The following is a 20,269-nucleotide window of genomic DNA, read 5'->3' on the forward strand; positions in this document are numbered from 1 at the left end:
AAACAGCTCTTTGTAAAGCCCTATCAGATATCATTGACCCATTTAGAAAATATTTATTGAGCACCTGCCATGTGCCTGTGTAGGCTCTGAACTAGGTAACGGGGATAGGGCACTGAAAAAACAACAATAACAACATCAAAACTGCAAGGTCTCTGCCCTTATGAAGCTTACGTTCTGTATTAATTATCTATTGCTCCATAACAAGTAGCACCAAAACTTAATAGCTTAAAGCAATAACCATTTTCTCTAAATTCTGCAGGTTAGCAATTTGGGTCAGGCTCAGCTGGGCTGTTCTGCTTGTCTCATCTGGGGTCACTCATGCGACTGTGGTCATTTTGTACCCCAACTAGGACAGGATAGTCTAAGATGGCTTGACTCCCATCTGGAAGGGGGTGCTAGCTACCAGCTGTTTGGTCTAGAGGGTTTCTGTCTGCTCTTCCTCTAGTAGGTTACCCTCGGAATTTCCACAGCATCATGTGTGTAACATTCTGTGGGTCAAAGGCAGTCACAAGGCCAGCCCAGTTGTAAGGGATACTCCATGTCTTGATGGAAGATGCTTCAAAGACACATTGCAAATGGCATGGTTACAGTTTGGGGAAGTATTTGTGGCCATTTTTATTGCAATCTACTGTGTACTGGAATAGTTGAGACAAACAGCAAATATATAACAATGCTTATCACAAGAAAAAAAATTGTAAACATGCATGGCGACACACACTACTAGACATATTGTGATGATTCTACAATATATACAAATATCAAAACATTATGTTGTATACCTGAAGCTAATATGTCAATTATATCTCAAAAACAGAAACCAGAAACAGTGCTTAGAAGTTCTCAACCCCGTTTCCACATAAGAATTACCTGGAGAGCTTTGCAAAAAACTACCAGACCCTCAACCACAGACCAATAAAATCAAGGACTGAAGCTTGGGAATCCACATGATTAGCCAGCTTCCCAAATGGTTCTGATGTGCTTTGAGAATCACAAGTTCAAGTGCACTGAAGGAAAAATAAAGCAGCGTAGGGGAATCTAGAGCAATGAGAGAACTGTTAAGACGTGGACATCGAGGAAGGACTCTCTAAAAAGGAAACATTTGAGCTAAGACCCAACTGAACCAAGAGAGCCAGATAACCTTGGTGCCACTGGAAGAGGAGAGGGAAGCAAGTGAAAATACTGAGGCCAGAGGTAGGGAGGAGGCCCAGGCGGCAGGAGCAGACATAGAGGAAGACACACTGGAGGAATGGTGCAGACCACGCAGGAAGTGCCTTGAAAGAATGTTCTGCTCACTTTGCCAGAGTCAAGGTCTTACGGTTGATCTGGTTTCTCTGTCACCTCACTTTTTTTTTTTTTACATCTTTATTGGAGTATAATTGCTTTACAATGGTGTGTTAGTTTCTGCTTTATAACAAAGTGAATCAGTTATACAAATACATATGTTTCCATATCTCTTTCCTCTTGCATCTCCCTCCCTCCCACCCTCCCCCCATCCCACCCCTCCAGGCGGTCACAAAGCACAGAGCTGATCTCCCTGTGCTACGCAGCTGCTTCCCACTATCTATCTACCTTACGTTTGGTAGTGTATATATGTCCATGCCGCTCTCTCACTTTGTCACAGCTTACCCTTCCCCCTCCCCATATCCTCAAGTCCATTCTCTAGTAGGTCTGTGTCTTTATTCCTGTCTTACCCCTAGGTTCTTCATGACATTTTTTTTCTTAAATTCCATATATATGTGTTAGCATACAGTATTTGTCTTTCTCTTTCTGACTTACTTCACTCTGTATGACAGATTCTAGGTCTATCCACCTCATTACAAATAGCTCAATTTCATTTCTTTTTATGGCTGAGTAATATTCCATTGTATATATGTGCCACATCTTCTTTATCCATTCATCTGGTGATGGACACTTAGGTTGTTTCCATCTCCAGGCTACTGTAAATAGAGCTGCAATGAACATTTTGGTACATGACTCTTTTTGAATTATGGTTTTCTCAGGGTATATGCCCAGTAGTGGGATTGCTGGGTTTTTGTAAAGAGGGGAAGCAATAAAGAACTGGCTAAATACCCTGTCTGCGGAAGGGCACACGACTTTTCAAGAGTTATTTTTTAAAGGAACTCACTCATTCAACGGTAGTCTCTGGGAAACGGGAAACAAAGGTGGAGGGGAGGAGCATGTGGGATGAGAGAAAACAAGCAACAGCTAAAAGCACTGAGCACACACGTGTGGGGAATAAAGGAACTCAACACTGAGCGTTCACGGGCGCGAGTTCTTCACTTTGCAGGAGCAAATGGAAGCCATGGTCCCACGTCCCACAGCTAATTAGCTGCTGAGAGAGGATAAGGATGCAGGGATTCAGCTCCTGCTTCCCTCCCACCCTTCTTTGCCACCTCCGCCCACCCCCCCCGCCCCCCAGCCTGTCCTTGCCGGAGCACATTCAGGCACCACCAGAGGGATCTTCAGCATCTTAGCCTCAACCACCTTCACCCGCTTCTCCAACAAAGCGTCTAACTAGCTGTGAACTTCCCTGGGAGAAGCCGGCTCAGCGTGGAGTTGTTACTTTACACACCTCCATCTGTGGCCGCAGCGGGAGGCGGCTGCATCCGACCACGCCCCCGCCCCCGCCCCGTGAAGTCGCTTTAGAAGGTAAGGAGGATGTGGTGTGGCCCAATTCCCAGGGACAGTGTCTCTGCAAGAAGGAACAGTCCCAGAGAAGAAGAGAAAACTAAGGCGCGGACAGAGAACTCTAAACCCACCGAGTGAAAAATGGTCGGTGTACCCTCCCCAGACACGACGTGGCTGGAGATTCCACCAGCCCCTTTCCTGCTCCTGTGGGACCCAAGTCAGACACCGAGTTGTCACTGCGCTGAGAGCTCCCAGACCACAGCCTTCCCCCGGGCCAGGCCCTCCCTAAGGCCCTGAGGCCCTGCATGAGACTTAAAAGCAGGAGGAGGATGGCTGTTCAATAGGCAGAATCTCAGGGCCCTCTCCAAACCCACTGACTCAGAATCTATGGAGTTGGGAACCTGGGACTGCTCATTTTACACAAGCTCCTCAGCTAATGCTGTTGCAGGTTCATAGTCCCAAGTTTAAATGAAAACTTAAATGTAATTCTCAACACCCCCAGCAACCAAGAGAATTTCTCTTTCATCAGCCTGATGGGAAACCCCTGACCCTAAACCCTTTTCCAAAACATACCACTAAACAGGAGGCCCCAGAGTGAGGCCCAACTCCGGCAGAAAGAGGATATTTCCCCAAGGAACTGCTTTCCATAAGCTTGGAAAACAACTGACTCTGCAGCCCACACAGTCTGCAGCAGCCTCCTAGCTCTCCATGGATTAGAGGGATCTTGCTAAACTCGAATGAGGAGAGCTTCATGACCAGGGCTCTTAGCTGGCTTGAGCCCACTGCCCCAGTTAGGACATTGGCATCACTGATGGAAACCCCAGCACATAGTTCTGGAAGAGGAGAGAAGCAGGGCCCTGGCTTGCCACATTTCTCGGAGGTGAAAAGGTTTGGCCCAAACTAGTTCTGTTGGAGACACAGACTTTAATTAAATGGGGTGTGATGATGAAGGTAAGAAGGGGTGAAGGAGAAGGCCACTGAGACAGGCGGGGCCTACAGGGAAGCCCCGCATCACCTCCTGGGCAACCAAGTTCTTTTTATTCTTTCTCTCTCCCCATTTCTCCCTCCTCTTCCTCTCATTTTCCTTTGCTCTCTTCCTTTTTTCTTGTCACTTCTTGTCTCTCTCTCCCCATTTCTCCCTCCTCTTCCTCTCCTCTTCCTTTGCTCTCTTCCTTTTTTCTTGTCTCTTCTTGTCTCTCTCTCCCCCTCCCACACCCTCTTTCCTTTTTCTCATTCTCTCTTCCTTTCTCTCTGTCTCCCCTTTTCTTCCTTTTCTTTTTCTCCTTCCCTCCTCCCCTCCCCTTTCTCTTCAATTTGCAACAAACATTTACCAGGTGTCCCCTCTGTGCCCAGCCCTGTGGATAGCCCTGAAGAGAGAGAAGCACACCATCAGTGGTCTCTAAACGCTCCCAACTCACAGGGAAGATCCAAGGAATAGGCAATTGCAATTCAGTTACAAGTGGTAAGGTGGGGACACCTAAGCTAGGCATCTAATCCAGGCCGCAGCTCAAGGAGGCGATGTCTAAGCAGACGCTTGAGAGGTGAATGTGTAGCAGGCCAGGAGGACGGGTAGACAGTGCTCCAGGCTGGTATAAGTTCCTAATTCAAGAGAAACACGGCACCTCTGAGGGACTGTGGGGATCCAGGGCTGCCATGCATGGTTGTGCAGGTTGCACCTGCACAAGACACTGTCCTAGAGCCATCCTGGGGCAAGGACCTTCCTTTCACACAGTGAGCCTCCTGTGTTTGGCTCCTAGATTGACAGGAATGTCATGCCAGATTCTTCTACTGTTACTCTTCTTCATGGTACGTTGGCAAAAGATTGGGACGAGAACAGTAAAGTAGGAGATTAAGCAGAAGCATCTTTCTCTGCTTGTTCAGGGAAGTGGCATGATATTCTCAGCCTCTACCCAGTCTGAGGCTCACCAGATCTAACCAAATCTGGAATTTCTTCCCCAGCACTTTATCCTTACTAGGTATATTTGGTACCCCTGTCTTCAGATTAGTCTCTCTTCCCTGAAGTCATCCATGCCCTTGGATTGGACTGCATGGAAATGTTTTGTTTCCCAATAATTCCAGCCAGCATTTACCTAGTGATGCCTCATTACCATTTAGAGAACACCTTCATGATGTATATCAGGAATGATCACTTATTCTCCCCTTCAGGAAGAAGAGATGTTTGATATATTGCATTCTTTTTTCAGAGTTTGGCTCCATCTCTGATCAAAGGCTCTTTAAACAGATGCACTTAAGAGACATTTGCATTCCTTCCTAGTAATTAAAGCTCATTTAACTGGTCAGGAAGTTGATTCTCAGCTGTGACAAAGATGGCCTCAAGACACCAGCAATAAATTCCTTCACCTTCAGAACTGAAACCACAAGGAAAATGAATGGTTGCCTCTCAACATATTTTTCCTCTGCAGTCGAACCCCTAAATAGACTTTACTCTGATTGAAGTAGTATTGACTCAACCTTGCCCATTGGAGTTCTTTGAAGGAAGGGTTACTTGGCAGTGACCTTCAGAATCCCACTCAGAAATAGGATTCTGAAATATTTAGGAAAAGTAATATATATTGTTATCTTTGGGGAAGATGTTTCAAAGTGAGTAGACTTCATCTTCTTTGTATAGAAGAACCTATTTATTTGCAAAAAGAGTAAATGGGGGAAGAGGCTCCTCTAGCCTTTAAAATTTGCACTATCAGGGCTTCCCTGGTGGCACAGTGGTTGAGAATCTCCCTGCTGATGCAGGGGACACGGGTTCGAGCCCTGGTCTGGGAGGATCCCATATGCCGCGGAGCAACTAGGCCCATGAGCCACAACTACTGAGCCTGCACGTCTGGAGCCTGTGCTCCGCAACAAGAGAGGCCGCGATAGTGAGAGGTCCGCGCACCACGATGGAGAGTGGCCCCCGCTTGCCACAACTAGAGAAAGCCCTCGCACAGAAACGAAGACCCAACACAGCAAAAATAAATAAATTAATTAATAAGCTCCTACCCCCAACATCTAAAAAAAAAAATTTGCACTATCAGAAAAGGGAAAAAAGGAAAGGGGTTTTTGCCCTCCGATGGGAATGACTGGTGAGAGACTTGCATACTCATGCAGTAGCCTGTCCCCAAGCATAGAGACATGGCTAGAAGACATCATAGTCCCAAAGGCATAGCCGAATGCCATAGACAGAGACTAAAAGACCTGGAGGGATGTCCTGCTCAACTTTTCATTCTAGAGATGAGAAAACTGGGGCTCAGTGAAGCCAAGTCACATGCAACTCAGTGGCAGTGCTGAGATGAGTCCCCCAATCTTCTGCGAAGAACTATCTCAGCACCATGATGCTCCCTGATTTATTGTCTTTTATTTCATTAATTCATGAGGGCTCAGCTCTGTGGGGATCCAGAGAAAGTAAATGATGTGGTCTCCACCCACAAAGAGCTTTTGATTCTTCTAATCATCCTAAAATAATGTTATTAGTGTTTTTGAGCTAGCCCACTGACCTGGAAAATGCTTTAGATTGTATTTAACACAACACCTTTCTTGTCTACAAAGAAATAAGCTAATTCACAACTACTGTTCCCTGAGCATTTACTGGAATCAGTGGGAGACAATGGCTTCAAGCATGGAGAACAGAAGCTGACAGAGAAGCGGGGTGCTTTCTTCTCTATATAATAGACCAGAAACAGGAGGTAGTAAATTGTGTGTGCAGAAGTGTGTGTGTGTGTGTGTGTGTGTGTGTGTGTGATTTTAAGCTGAAATGACACATATCTAACACACGCATAGATTTTAATATCTGACAGATTGGGCTCAAATACTGACTCTGATAAAATTTACTGTGTGGTCTTGGTCAAAGGAGATAACCTCTCTCAGCATCAGTTTCTTCACGTCCGAAGTGGGAATAACCTAATCAGAGCTGACATGGAACCTTGGTGTGAAGATCGAACAAGGCAGAGAATGTTAAGTCCCTGCCTCCCGGGGATAAAGGAGAGGGCAGTTCCTCTTCTGGGGGGTAATTATGATTAGAGAGAATGGAGAAGTTAGCTCTCTACTTTCTATTTTCCTGTATTCTTTCAATTCTCCAGTATTAAGATGTTTTCAACTGTGAAACAGAAGGGAGAAGACAGGAAGGAGACTTTATTAAGGATGAAAAATGGCTACGATTTCACAAGCAGTCTTGTTGACAGAATGTGAGTACATTTTCAGAATAGTTAACAGGAAAGCCAGGAATGAGGAAATTAATAGCTACTGATACAACTGCCTTCCAAATGGCAACCTCGAGGCTGACACAGAGTGAGGCCTCAGTTTCTCAGATTCACTGAGGCACCTTGAGAAATGAGGTCAGGGAAGGCCTCTGTTGATAAGCTGCTCACTGCCTTGGGAGACTGAGGAGGGGGATCTGTCCATCAAAACAATCTCTTCCAAAGAGGGGAATGAATATTGTTAAGCCCCTACCACGTGCTCAGCCTGTACTAGCTGCCTTTGCATGCACAAATTTAAATATTTTGTCAATCTTATAGATTAGGTATAATTAACTCGCTTTTACAGATGAGGTCATTGAGGGCAGAGAACTTAACTTGCCTGAGGACACATGTTTGGAAATTGACAGTCATTTAGAACACACGCCTGCCTAACTCCAAAGTTTATGCTTCTTCCTCTCTATAAGACTACCTTCCATGAAGTGTGCAGTGGATATGAAGGGAGGTAGTCTTAGGATGGTAGGTGCTGGGGTCACTTTATTGATGATTATTTCACTTGTGCTAGAATTTAGATCCATCACTGAGTAGCTGGGTGAATTTGGCAAGTTACTTAATTTGTACCCCAATTTCCACATCTGTAACTATTTTGTGATTTTGAAGACATCATTTCCATCCTACAGGGGTGCTGAGAGATTTAGAACCTTTACACCCTATAGAACCACCTACCCTCACTCAGAATGCTGCCAGAGCCTAACTTCACTGAGTAAAGAATGAGCAGAGATGTTTATAGGAATGCCTATCTGTGTTGGAATAGAGAATATAAACTCAAGTTCCATATTATTTCTTTTCCTGAGTCAACTCAGTCCATTCTCAGAACCATTCTCATGTTTCTCAACCTTCTTTTTCTAAATTTTCTAGAGTCTCCTGACTGCAGGAGACCAGGAGAGCTGAATACATGGCTGAGTTAGTTAATCCACAGGATCCAGGATTTGATGGACACTAGAGAACTTGAAAAAAGATACAACCTTGAGTCCAGTCCCTGTGGAAGCCACAGGGAGAAGCCCTAAATGTCACAGGACTGCCCGTTCTAACTAGTGGATGAAAACCTATAGCAGCTATGGTATGCTATAAGTTATGGAATGAGAACAGTGTGGACTTTGGAGACTCCAAGCTCAAATCTCAACTTCAAGATTACTGGCTGCATGGCCTTAGGCAAAGATTCTTCTAATGGGCAACACTGCTCAGGGACTCCTCATGGGTCTGGCCAGAACTTCACTGTCCAACACTCTTTTGTCTTAATCCTCCTTTCTCCCCTCTCCTTTCTCAGATGTCAGCCCTGTATCATGGTCTGAAGGCTTAATCTGCCCTCTGCTGCTCCATTCTTCTTTATCCTTCACAGTTGTTTCTTCCAGCAAATCTCATCCCCAAGAAAGCTTGCAGATGGGTACATTCACTACCCAGCTTGTAATGAGGATCTCATCCTGAGTGGGACATGAGACATGAATAGTCCCTGGCACAAGGTGGTGGCCTAACTGCAGAAGATTCACCGAGGCAACCTGAGAAAACATCTTGATGGAGAAGGATGCCCTTGCCAGTGTGATAGTTCAGGCACTTCAAAGATATGGGGGAAACCACTGCGTACAGGACAGCAGAGTTGGCTAGACACCAATAAGTTGTACTGATGCCCTGCAGGGGATGAAGGGAAACTAAAAGTGGTCAAAAATAGCTAATGACTGAGTGTGAGAGCCAGAGGGCCTTTTTGGTAGTTTAAAGGAAGTTCTTATCTTCTGCAGAGGAAGGACAGACAATGATACTCATTTACAGTTTTGCCCTAAGCCTATATTAACTCTCTTTCCCTCTGTAATAATACAGTCCAAAGAGATCTGGACTTTGGGGATATCCTACAGAATGTCACATTGATCTGTTACATGGATGTCATCATGTTGATTGAGCAGTACAAGTGAGAAGTGGCACCAGTGTTAGAGGCAATGGTAAGACACATTGCTAGAGATGATGGGAGACAAACCCTATGAATTTCAGGGATCTTCCATTTCAGAAATGTTTCTGGGTGTCTACTCATCAGGAGTATACTAGGATATCCTCTCAAAGTAAAAGACAAATGGCTTCATTTTATATCACCTACCACAAAGAAGCACAGCATCCAGTAGACCTCTTTGATTTGTGGGGGAAATACATTCTATACCTAGGCACATTGCTCCAGCTGTATACTGAATGACATGGAAAGATGCCAGCTTTGAGTGGAGCCAGAGCAGGAAAGAGCCCTGAAGCACATCCAGGCTGCAATACAAACATTCCTGTAAATTGAGCCATGTGGCTTCACAGACCCTGTGCGAGCAGATGCATCTACAGGGGGGGAAATGATCCTATGTGGATTTTATAGAAGGCACCAGTGGGAAAACCACAATTCAAGCCCCTGGGGTTTGGGAACATGGCCATAACATCTGCAGTGAAACTTATATACATTAGGAGAAACTTCTCCTCTCACGTTATTGGGTCCTGGTAGAGAAGGAATGGTTGACCATGGGGCATCAAATGACCATGTGTCCATAACTGTCCACTCTGAGCTAGATTATGCTAGACACAACAAGTCATAGACTCGGATGCAGTAGGAGTCCATCTATAATATAGGAATGATACATCTGGGTTTGAGTCAGACAGAACAGGACAAGGGGTACAAACAATCTTCACAGGCAGGTAGTCCAAAGCCCCACATTACCCACCACAGTTGGATGAGTGGCCCCTTGAGTTGCACTTATGGCCACAGAGAGGGACCTATACAGACAGCTAAAACCCAAGCTTAGAATACAGGTGGGTCAGCTTGGTATATGGGTGCATGCAAATAATGGGCAATGGCTACACTACAGGAGTGGCCTTGAAAGACAGTGAAGTGTGAAAATCTCATTGGGTGAAACTGTAATCAGTGTACCTGGTTATCTACTTTGTGTGGAAAAAGAAGTAGCTCGAGGTGAGAATATATTTCTTGGATGGCTGCTCAGAAGCATGGAAGGAAAAAATCTGAAAGATTGATAATAAGGATGTCCAAGAGACGTGGATGGACATAGAGACTGTCATACAGAGTGAAGTAAGTCAGAAAGAGAAAAACAAATATCATATATTAACGCATATATGTGGAATCTAGAAAAATGGTACAGATGAACCGGTTTGCAAAGCAGAAATAGAGGCACAGATGTAGAGAACAAACGTATGAACACCAAGGGGGGAAAGCGGGGGCGGGGAAGGAAGGTGGGGGCGATGAACTGGGAGATTGTGATTGACATGTATACACTAATATATATAAAATAGATAACTAATAAGAACCTGCTGTATTAAAAATATAAAATAAAATTCAAAAAAATAGCATAAAAAATAAAATATATTTTCTTATGTCATTGTAACACACACACAAAAAAGGATGGGGCTTCCCTGGTGGCATAGTGGTTAAGAATATGCCTGCCAATGCAGGAGACACCAGCTTGAGCCCTGGTCTGGGAAGATCCCACATGCCGTGGAGCAACTAAGCCTGCGCACCACAACTACTGAGCCTGCGCTCTAGAGCCCAGGAGCCACATCTACTGAAGCCCACGTGCCTAGAGTCCGTGCTCCGCAACAAGAGAAGCCACCGCAATGAGAAGCCCATGCACCACAACGAAGAGTAGCCCTCGCTCAATGCAACTAGAGAAAGCTCGTGCACAGCAACGAAGACCCAACACAGCCAAAAATTAATTAACTAATTAATTTAAAAAATAATAAGGATGTTCATAGTAGAGATATGTGGATGGACCTATTGGTGTGGACCCAAAGAAATCTGCATCTCACATTAAAGCCAACCAGAAAGCATACACCACAGAAGGGGCCCCGAGCAACCAAGTAGACTAAATGACTCAGCCACTGACATCAGCCAGACTTCTACTTCAACCACCCCTGAACTGGGATGACGGGCACATGAACAGTGGCCATGGGAGCAGAGATGGAGGTCACAAATGGGCCCACCATGACAGTTTCCCATTAACGCACCCCTTTTAATTCACTCTCATGACACTTCATATTTCTCTTGTGCTGCACTTACTACAGTTGTAACTAAACCTCACCACTTTCCCCAAATGGAGACTGAGTGGGGGAAAAAGACCTCTTTCTGGATTAGGCACTTCACAGTTTTTCTTTGTGTAACTGAGAGCACCTTTATGAAGGGGCATTTGTTGTCTTTCCTATTCCAGCAGGCCCCAAAGGTTTCAATCTGGAAGGAGGAAAGAATAATTGGATTTACTAACTCTACGGGAAAGGAAAAGCTATGCAGCTTACAGGTACTGGAGAAGTTACTTTCTTCCTTTCATGGCTTGAGAATGTACTGTCCTTGAGAACTAATAATGTCCTCAGAGATGTAGGTATGCGCATGGATCAACACGTACTAAGTTAATTAAGCAGATGTATCTGCAAAACATCCCATCAGGAAAACCATGCAGAAGGATATTATCTGCCTCCACCCAAGCCTATGAGACCTAGAGCCTCCAATTTCCTTCCCCATACTGGAGTGTCAACAGGTACCTATCTCCATTTGTCCTGCCAAATTTCTAGGACACCATTCCTGACACAAGGACTCAGCCTTCGGAAATTGTACAATGAGAATAAGACAGAGGGAACTGGGTTGCAAATCACCTCACATTAAGAGGGGTGGAGTTCCTCACAGGGAAAGATAGAGAAAGAGTGGGAATGCAAGGGCAGAGAAACTGATGGAAGAACCGGAACCCCTTTAGGAAGGGGTTGCCTCGAAAGCTACTTCTCCGCTGAGTTTTGAAAAAATTGTATTCAGCACATAACTTTATGTTTTCCTTTTGTGTATTGTCTTTGCCTTTTTAAAAAATACACATTTTATTGGAAATATAATATACATGGCAGAACGTATTTACCTAAGTATAAAACTCAATGATTTTTATTCAAATGAATATACCTCTGTAACTTCAACTCCCAGGTTAAGTCAGAGACTATTTGCGTATCACCTACCAGTCACAGCCCATTCCTTCCTTAAAGGAAACCACTGACCTGGCCTCCTGAAAGCATAGAAAAATTCATACAAACCATCATTCCCATGGAAAATAAGAAAAACTTGATAGGCTAGTTGCAAAAGCCATGCATTTAAAGGCATCAGAGCGCTGCAGAAAGGATGAAGACTGGAAGGACTGAGATTCCAAGGGATAAAACAGCACAGGTGAGCTAGGCTTTGCAGCTGCCCCTGAAGACATTTGCAAATTCTGGGTATGGGCCAGAGGCTGCTAATTTGTACTTGGCCTGGGAAGAGCACTGATGCTGAGACAAGTGCAGAAAAACTGGTGGGTCAGAGCTTCTGGCAGACACAGGGAGGGAGCGACAAAAATGGAACACTGAGGGGCTTCAAACACATGACATTTTTCTCTTAAGACATTTGCTGAATCTTGAAGCTGCATAAAGCAAGAGTAGAAAGGCCTGAGCCCCAAATCAGAAAAGTACAGTGGAATTTCCCATAGCCTGTCACTGCCTAAGAGACAAAAAGTCATTATGAGGAAGGGTCCTGAGAACTGTGGACAGGAGTAGAAAGTCCTTGTTATGAGCTGAACTATGTCCCCCTATAATTCATATATTCAAGTCCTAGCCTCAGTACCATAGAATGTGACTGTATTTGGATATAGGGTCTTTAAATAGGTAATTAAATTAAACTGAAGCCATTAGGGGGCCCCTAATCCAATGTGACTGGTGTTTTTATAAGAAGAGGAAATTAGGGGCTTCCCTGGTGGCGCAATTGTTGAGAGCCCGCCTGCCGATGCAGGGGACGCGGGTTCGTGCCCCGGTCCGGGAAGATCCCACATGCCGCGGAGCGGCTGGGCCCGTGAGCCATGGCCACTGAGCCTGCGGGTCTGGAGCCTGTGCTCCGCAATGGGAGAGGCCACAACAGTGAGAGGCCTGCATACCGCAAAAAAAAAAAAAAAGAGGAAATTAGGACACAGACATGTTCAGAGGGAAGGCCATGTGGAGACACAGTGAGAAGGCGGCCGTCTACACGCCAAGGAGAGCGGCCTCAGAAGCAGCAAACACTGCTGACACCTTCATCTGAGGCAGAGCTTTATCTGAGGCTACAGCCTCCCGAATCGTGATACGAAAGAGTTATGTTATTTAAGCCACCCAGTCTGCGGGATTTTGTTATGGCAGCCCTGGTGAGGCGACATTGCTTACCTGCAACTGCTTTTCCCGGGGCACTTGCTGACCTGGGCGCCTCTACAGTCTGCAAATCCAGGCTTAGCCTCTGGCAGAGGGCTACTTCTGTGGGACAGATAAAGTAGCACAGCAAGTCTTGGAAGTTCTATCAGGCTGAAGTGACAAAATTTAAGACTCGAGGAGCCTCGAGCATCCTACCAGTCTCCTTGTCAGTATATGTGCCAAATTCTGAAGCTTCAAAGGTGGGGAATCAAAATGCCAAGCCACCAATCTCCAGAGATTGGAGCAAAATTTTCTGCTGTTACTGAGTTGAAGGAAAGTCAGGCTCTCAGATGAAATTCCTGATGGCCACAACAAGAAGGAATCAGACTGAAACTTGGACTTAACAAAACTGTGACCCAGCTTGAACCATGCACCTACGACTGGATTAAGGAGATGAGCACACACAACCCGTTTTGTTTGTTTGTTTGTTTGTTTGTTTAGCTGTGTCAGGTCTTCATTGCTGCGTGCAGCCTTTCTCTAGTTACAGCGAGCAGGCACTACTCTTCATTGCGGTGCGTGGGCTTCTCATTGCAGTGGCTTCTCTTGTCGTAGAGCATGGGCTCTAGGTGTGCAGGCTTCAGTAGTTGCAGCATGAGAGCTCAGTAGTTGCAGCTCATGGGTTCTAGAGTGTGTGCTCAGTAGTTGTGGCACATGGGCTTAGTTGCTCCGCGGCATGTGGGATTTTCCTGGGCCAGGGATCAAACCCATATCCCCTGCAATGGCAGGAGGATTCTTAACCACTGTACCACCAGGGAAGTCCAGATTAGCCCCTTTGATAGGCACTATTTGCCTATCAAAGGATAGGGTGAATTTACCTGTGGAAGATAACATCGTCTGGAACTCTACAGTATTTTAAGGTATTTAATTAAAATTTACTGTGCATGTAGAAACAGAACCATGTAACATAGCCAAGGGGAAAAACAAATGATAAAAGGAGATCCACAGATGATTCAGAAAAAATCAATTCTCATTATGTGTAGGAGCTCTGTTCCACAAAGTTACCATGAACACTGAGTACTGAATACTGAACTGTTTCTCCAAGTGAAAATATGCGGATAGGTTCCTTTCCAGCCTCTGGTAATTTTTTTCAATCAAAATGCCATTTGCATTATATAGGTTTGATGGACAATAGCCTTATAAAACAAGCCAGCCTCACTGGCATTGAAAACCTGCTCTTCTGTGTAACTCTTTTCCTATATAACAATAAGCAAGTGTCTTAAAATTCTTCCACAGCCTCCTTATCTGCAGAACCTGCCTTGCCCACAAGTTTGACATTTCTCATGCCATATAGCATGAAATGTGTGAGCCACCAGGAGTAGCTATTTCACATTTTCCTGACCCTGAGTAATGTGACAGTAAATTTCATTGGTATTCAGTGTCACAATAGTGCTGCTCACTATACTTCTGAGTTCACAATTTTAGCTTCTTTTCCATAGCTTCATCATGTACTATCAATGTTATTTAGCACTTTCTGGAGTGGCTTCACATATGGATTACCAAATTTCCTCTTTCTTTTCCCAGATGTATCATATTGTTGATTTATTAACACTGAACTCACAACCTGTAGTACTATAACTCGTGCCCAAAGTTTGTATCACATACCTATTTTCTCCATCAGGTACATCACAGCCTTCTTGAACTTAGAAACACTAAACAGCACCTTAACATTATGCTTGAGGGCCATTTGAAATAGCTAAGTCACCAAATAAAACACAAAAATGCAAAAAACATAGCAAATAAACCACAAAAAGCACACTTGTTTACAGTATGAGAGGTGAAACAAGAAGGCAGAGCATTGCCTTCTTCTACTTTAGCTGGGAATGTGTGCACCAAGTTCAAACTTGTCACCCTCTGCACCTATCCACAAATGACTGTGAAAGTGCTGTGAGTATTGATTTGGGGGTTACAGATAAATTTTAGAAAGTAAGCAGATTCACAAAAGAAATCCACAAATAATGAGGATCTACTCTATGAGTATGAGCAAAGACTTCAAAATAACTATCATTAATATATTCAAAAGTATAAAGAAAAACTGAAAAAAGGTAGATAATTTCATCAGAGAATTGGAATCTATTAAAAAAGGATCAAATGGACATAAAATTGGAAACTTGATGAATAGATTTAAAAGAATACTGGATCTAGAGAAGACAGGGTTATTTAACTGGAAGAAAGGAAAAACAGGACAAACTAAGGATTATTTTTTAAAAAACAGAAAAGCATAGTAGACAGGTGAGGAACATCAAAGTCAAATTGTCAAAAATGAAAAACAGAGAAAATCTTAAAAGTAGAAAGAGAAAAAAGCATTAACTCCAAAGGAGTATTAAATTTTACACCTGCTTATGTAATGGAAACTATGGAAATCCTGATTCAATTGAATCATATCTTTAGCGTTCTAAAACATGATAATAATGATCCTAACTTCTACTACCACAGATTAATTTTTTTCTGTTTTTGAACACTGTATAAGTGGAACTATCATTTTCTTTTGGGTCAGGTTTCCTTTGTTGAACATTTTATTTGTGAGATTCATCTATGTTGTTGCCTGTAGCAATAGTTCATTCATTCTAATTACTGTGTAGAATACCATTGTAGCAATGACCACAAATAATTTAATGGCACTACTATTTATGCACTATTTGGTTGTTTCCAACTTGTAACTAATATGAAAACTACTGCTATGAACATACTTAAGTGCATGAGTGTTTTGGTGCCACATTTCTACTGGGTACGTTTGAGGAGTGGAATTGCTAACTCACGAACTATGCAGATGCTGTGAACTAAATTGTGTCCTCCTCAAATTCATGGGTTGAAGCTATAACCCCCATGTGAATGTATTGGAGATACAGCCTTAAAGAGGTAGTTGAGGTTAAATGAGATTATAAGATGTGTTCTGATAGAACTGGTGTCCTTATATGAAGAGGAAGAGATACACAAGTTCTCTCTCCACCATGTGAGGACACAGCAAGAAGTCAGCCATCTGCAAGCCAGGAAGAGAATTATCACCAGAATCCGACCATGCTGGCACCTTTTCATACTGGCACCTTTTCATACTAGCTTCTTTCACTTAGCAGTGTGCATTTTAGGTGGCTTGCTAGCTCATTTATTTTTATTGCTAAATAATATTCTATTGAATGGATGTACCACACTTTACTTACCTACTGAATAGATTGTTTTTATCAGTCTAACATCTTGGTCACTTCCAGTTTGGGGCAATTATGAATAAAGCTGCTATACATGTGCAGATATAAGTTTTCAACTCATTTAGGTAAATATCTAGGAGCACAACTTCTGAAATGTATAAGACTATGTTTAACTTTTTAAAAATAGCATTTTTTTCATTCTCACCATCAATGAATGAGAATTCCTGTTGCTCCATATCCTCCCTGGCATTTGGTGTTGTCAGTGCTTTGGATTTTAGCTATTCTAACAGGTATGTAGTAGTGTCTCATTGTTTTAATTTCTGTTTCCCTTATGACATATGATGTTAAGCACCTTTTCATATGCTTATTTGCCATCTCTATATCTAGTTTGGTAAAGTGTCTGTTCAGATATTTTGCTCATTTTTTAAAAATTGGATATTTTTCTTCTTATTGTTGAATTTTAAGAGCTATTTGTATACAGCTAATCCTTAAGGAACACAGGGGTTAGTGGTCCCAACTTTCCATGAAGTTGAAAACATGACCTTTATCCATGGCTCTGTTTCCACAGATTCAACGAACCACAGATTGTGTAGTACTCTAGTACAGATTTAGTGAAAAAATCCACATATAAGTGGATCTATACAGCTCACACCCATGTTATTCAAGGGTCAACTGTATTTTGGATGCCTTCTTATCTGACAACCTATTTGTCTGATATAAGTAGAGTTATACCCATTTTATATATTATGTATATATATATATGCACAGATATATAAAATTTCCATCCTTTAAGTTATGTCCTTATATTTAAGGTATGTCTCTAGTAAGCAACATATAGTTAAGTTTGGTTTTGTTTTTATCAGTCTGACATTCTTTTTCTAATGAGTCTATATCATTTATTTTAATATATATAACATAATATAATGAATGATTTATTATTATAACATTCTAGCATTATACATAATTGCTGATCTATTTGGATTTATATTTATCATATTTTCTACCTGTTTTATGTCTTTTTCTTCCCTTTCTTACATTTTTTAGGATTAACCAAGCATTTGTTAATTCCATTTCCCTCCTCTATTAGCTTCTTGGTTGTGCATTCTTTTGTCATCTTTTAGTGGTTACTCTAGTTTAGAGATTCTAATTATCTTTGGCTTCTTATATTTACTACACATTTCATCTAGTTTTTTTTAAGTATGTTGGAAACTTTTTTTGTTGTTGCTGTTTTTGTTTGTTCAGGTTAATGTCTTAATTTACCATTCATTTTGTAAGGATACTTTTGCTGGATATTGAATTTTAGGTCGTCAGTTATTTTCCCTTAGCACTTTGAAAGTATTATTCTGGTCCCAGTAAGGCAGGAAAGACAGGGCTAGACCCAAGGACAGCCTCCTCATACATAGACATTAGGCAAAAGGCAAACCCACCCCCTTGTTTTGCACTTAATGAGATCATGAACATGGAGGAATAGTGTCAGCAACAAGAACATAAATTAAACTTTGAGACACCTGAATAGGGAACCCTGGCCATAAAACCGGCAGAACATGGCCGAGCATGCGCAATAGAACTTCCCAGGCTGCAATGACTGCTATAAGACCTTCCACGTGTGGCGTTTGACTAGTAAAGGAAAATTTAAGGGAAAATAGCTTTTAGAGTGCATGTGCAATGGCTTCAGGAGCCCAGCGCTCAAGAAAGGAAGCTGATGTAAACAGGTGAAATCATACCCCTGCCTCCACCTTCCCATTAATGAATATTCCACCCCTAATCTAAGAAACCTCCACCCGGTCAAGGAATTAAAATGAAATAAAAAGGGGGTCAGAAAACCCCTAGAGGCACTCCTCACTGGCAAGATTGCCCATACTCTTCTCTGAGTGCATACTTTCACTTTGGCCCTTTAATAAATTGCTTCTTTGCTTCTCTCTATGCCTCAGTCTCTGTATGTTACTCCTTTGCATTCCCTGTCCAAATTCATTTAGACAGGTAGAACAAGAACCTGGACCTTTAATTTGGCCTGTCCAGCAACACCGGGTCCCTCAGGCAGCCACCCCTGTGGGCACACACCCAGGTGCTGCTCATGCCCCGTGCTCCCTCCCTCTGCCTTTCATTTCCCAGCTGCCAAGTTCTTGGAAGATTTAAAGCTCAGCAAAGAAGGGAAATCCATTGAGAACAGTCTGTAAAGTGTCAAGCAATATCCAGATATTACCTGTGAAACCAGAGGGAAGATGGCAGCACGGCACAACCTTTAAAAGAATGACATAGCATTGAGGATACGATGTAACTGGTTAGAACCAATTAGGCCCAAGATGGCAGAAGACGCAACTTCCAGTAGACCTTGAGTCTCATTATACACTCATTGTAATACATTAGCATGCTAAACGACACATCCACAGGTGCCCTGACAGTTCCAAGCCTAACCATAAAAGGCCAAAAAGTGGGCAGTGGCCAATTCCTGGAAACCCTTGCCCCTTCCCTGAAATAGTCGGAATAATCCTCCCACTCATTAGCCTGTGAAATTACCCAGCCCACAAAAACTAATCACCCTGTATTTTGGGGCCTCTTGCCTTCTGAGATGGCCCACACTCTGTGGAGTGTGTTCCTCCCAAAGCCGTTCTCACCTATGAGCTGCATTCTGTCTCTAGAATGTGTATCTCTCTAAATAAATCCATTTCTTACTTATCACTTTGTTTCTTACTGACTTGTTTCTGCAACAAGACATAAAGAACCTGAGCTTCATTAAGTCCTGAGATCAGGTGTGTAATTTCAATGAAAAGACAGTGGGTTCAAGTCCCAATCTGAGTTGTGTGGTTTCACCTGCACTATTCCTTGCCCCTGCCCAAACCTCAGATTCTTCCACTGGGACAAGATGGCAGGGTAGAAGGCTTGAGCTCACCTCTCACGAGCGCACCAAAATCACAACTGCTGAACAACCATCGATTAAAAAGACTGGAACCTACCAAAAAAGATACTCTACATCCAAAGACATAAAGAAGAAACCCAATGAGACGGCAGGAGGAGTGCACTCACAATAAAATCAAACTCCATGCCCCTCAGGTGGGCGACCACAACCTAGAGAACAATTATTTGCAGAAGTTCTCCCACAAGAGAGTTCTGAGCCCCACATCAGGTTCCCCAGCCTGGGGGTCTGGCCTCAGGAGGAGGAGCCCCCAGAGCATTCGGCTTTGAAGGCCAGTGGGGCCTGAGCACAGGAGCTCCCCAGGACTGGGGGAAACAGAGACTCCACTCTTGGAGGGCGCACACAAGTTCTCGGGCACACTGAGACCCACGGCAAAAGCACTGACCGCACATAAACCTGGGCCAGACTTACCTGCTGGTCTTGGAGGGTCTCCTGGAGAGGCAGGGTCTCCTGTGGCTCACTGCGGGGACAAAGACACTGGCGGCAGAGGTACTGGGTAATAATCATCAGCATGAGCTTCCCTGGAGGCCGCCATTTGGGGGCCAGAACCCGGCCCCAGCCAACACTCACTGTAGGCTCCAGGGCTGGGAAGCCTCAGGCCAAACAACCAAAAGGGTGGGGACACAGCCGCACCCATCGGCAGACATGCTGCCTAAAGACTTCCTGAGACAGCCCTCTAGACACGCCCCTTGACACGGCCCTCCCCGCCAGAGAGCCAAGATGCAGCTCCACCCACCAGTGGGCAGGCACTGGCCGCTCCCACCAGGAAGCCTGCGCAAGCTTCCAGCTTTTCCCACCAGGGGGCAGAAACCAGAAGGGATGAAAACTATTCAGTACAATCCGGCAGCCGGAGGAACCGGGTCCACAAACGCAGACCAGAACCTACCCTGGGACCAGCTGGATCCTGGCCCTTGGGTGATGAGAGGGAGTGTACTGCTGGATCACATAGGACATCCCCTACAGAGGGCCACTTCTCCAACGTGGAGAAACATGACTAACCTTCCACATACATAAAAATACAAATAGAAATTTAGAAAAAAGTGAGACAGAAGAAAAATATATTCCAGACAAAGGAACAAGACGAAAATATTCTGTTTTGGGGGGCTTCCATTGTTTCAGTAGAGACCTTAGCTGTCATGCATTGTTGATCCTAAAAG

The 20,269-nt window shown here is 43.7% G+C and overlaps 1 long non-coding RNA gene across 1 annotated transcript in view; it reads right to left on the minus strand.

Annotated features, from left to right (window-relative positions):
* The window catches only part of LOC132492510 (uncharacterized), a 70,415-nt gene extending 50,715 nt beyond the window's left edge, over positions 1 to 19,700 (minus strand). The window contains exon 1 of the long non-coding RNA XR_009532830.1: positions 19,524 to 19,700. This is a non-coding gene — a long non-coding RNA (uncharacterized LOC132492510). The remainder of the gene's footprint in view (positions 1 to 19,523) is intronic.
* Between the last annotated feature and the right edge of the window lie 569 nt (positions 19,701 to 20,269).

This window comes from Mesoplodon densirostris, chromosome 1 (genome assembly GCF_025265405.1).
Source record: "Mesoplodon densirostris isolate mMesDen1 chromosome 1, mMesDen1 primary haplotype, whole genome shotgun sequence".
In the NCBI taxonomy this organism is placed as follows: domain Eukaryota; kingdom Metazoa; phylum Chordata; class Mammalia; order Artiodactyla; family Ziphiidae; genus Mesoplodon; species Mesoplodon densirostris.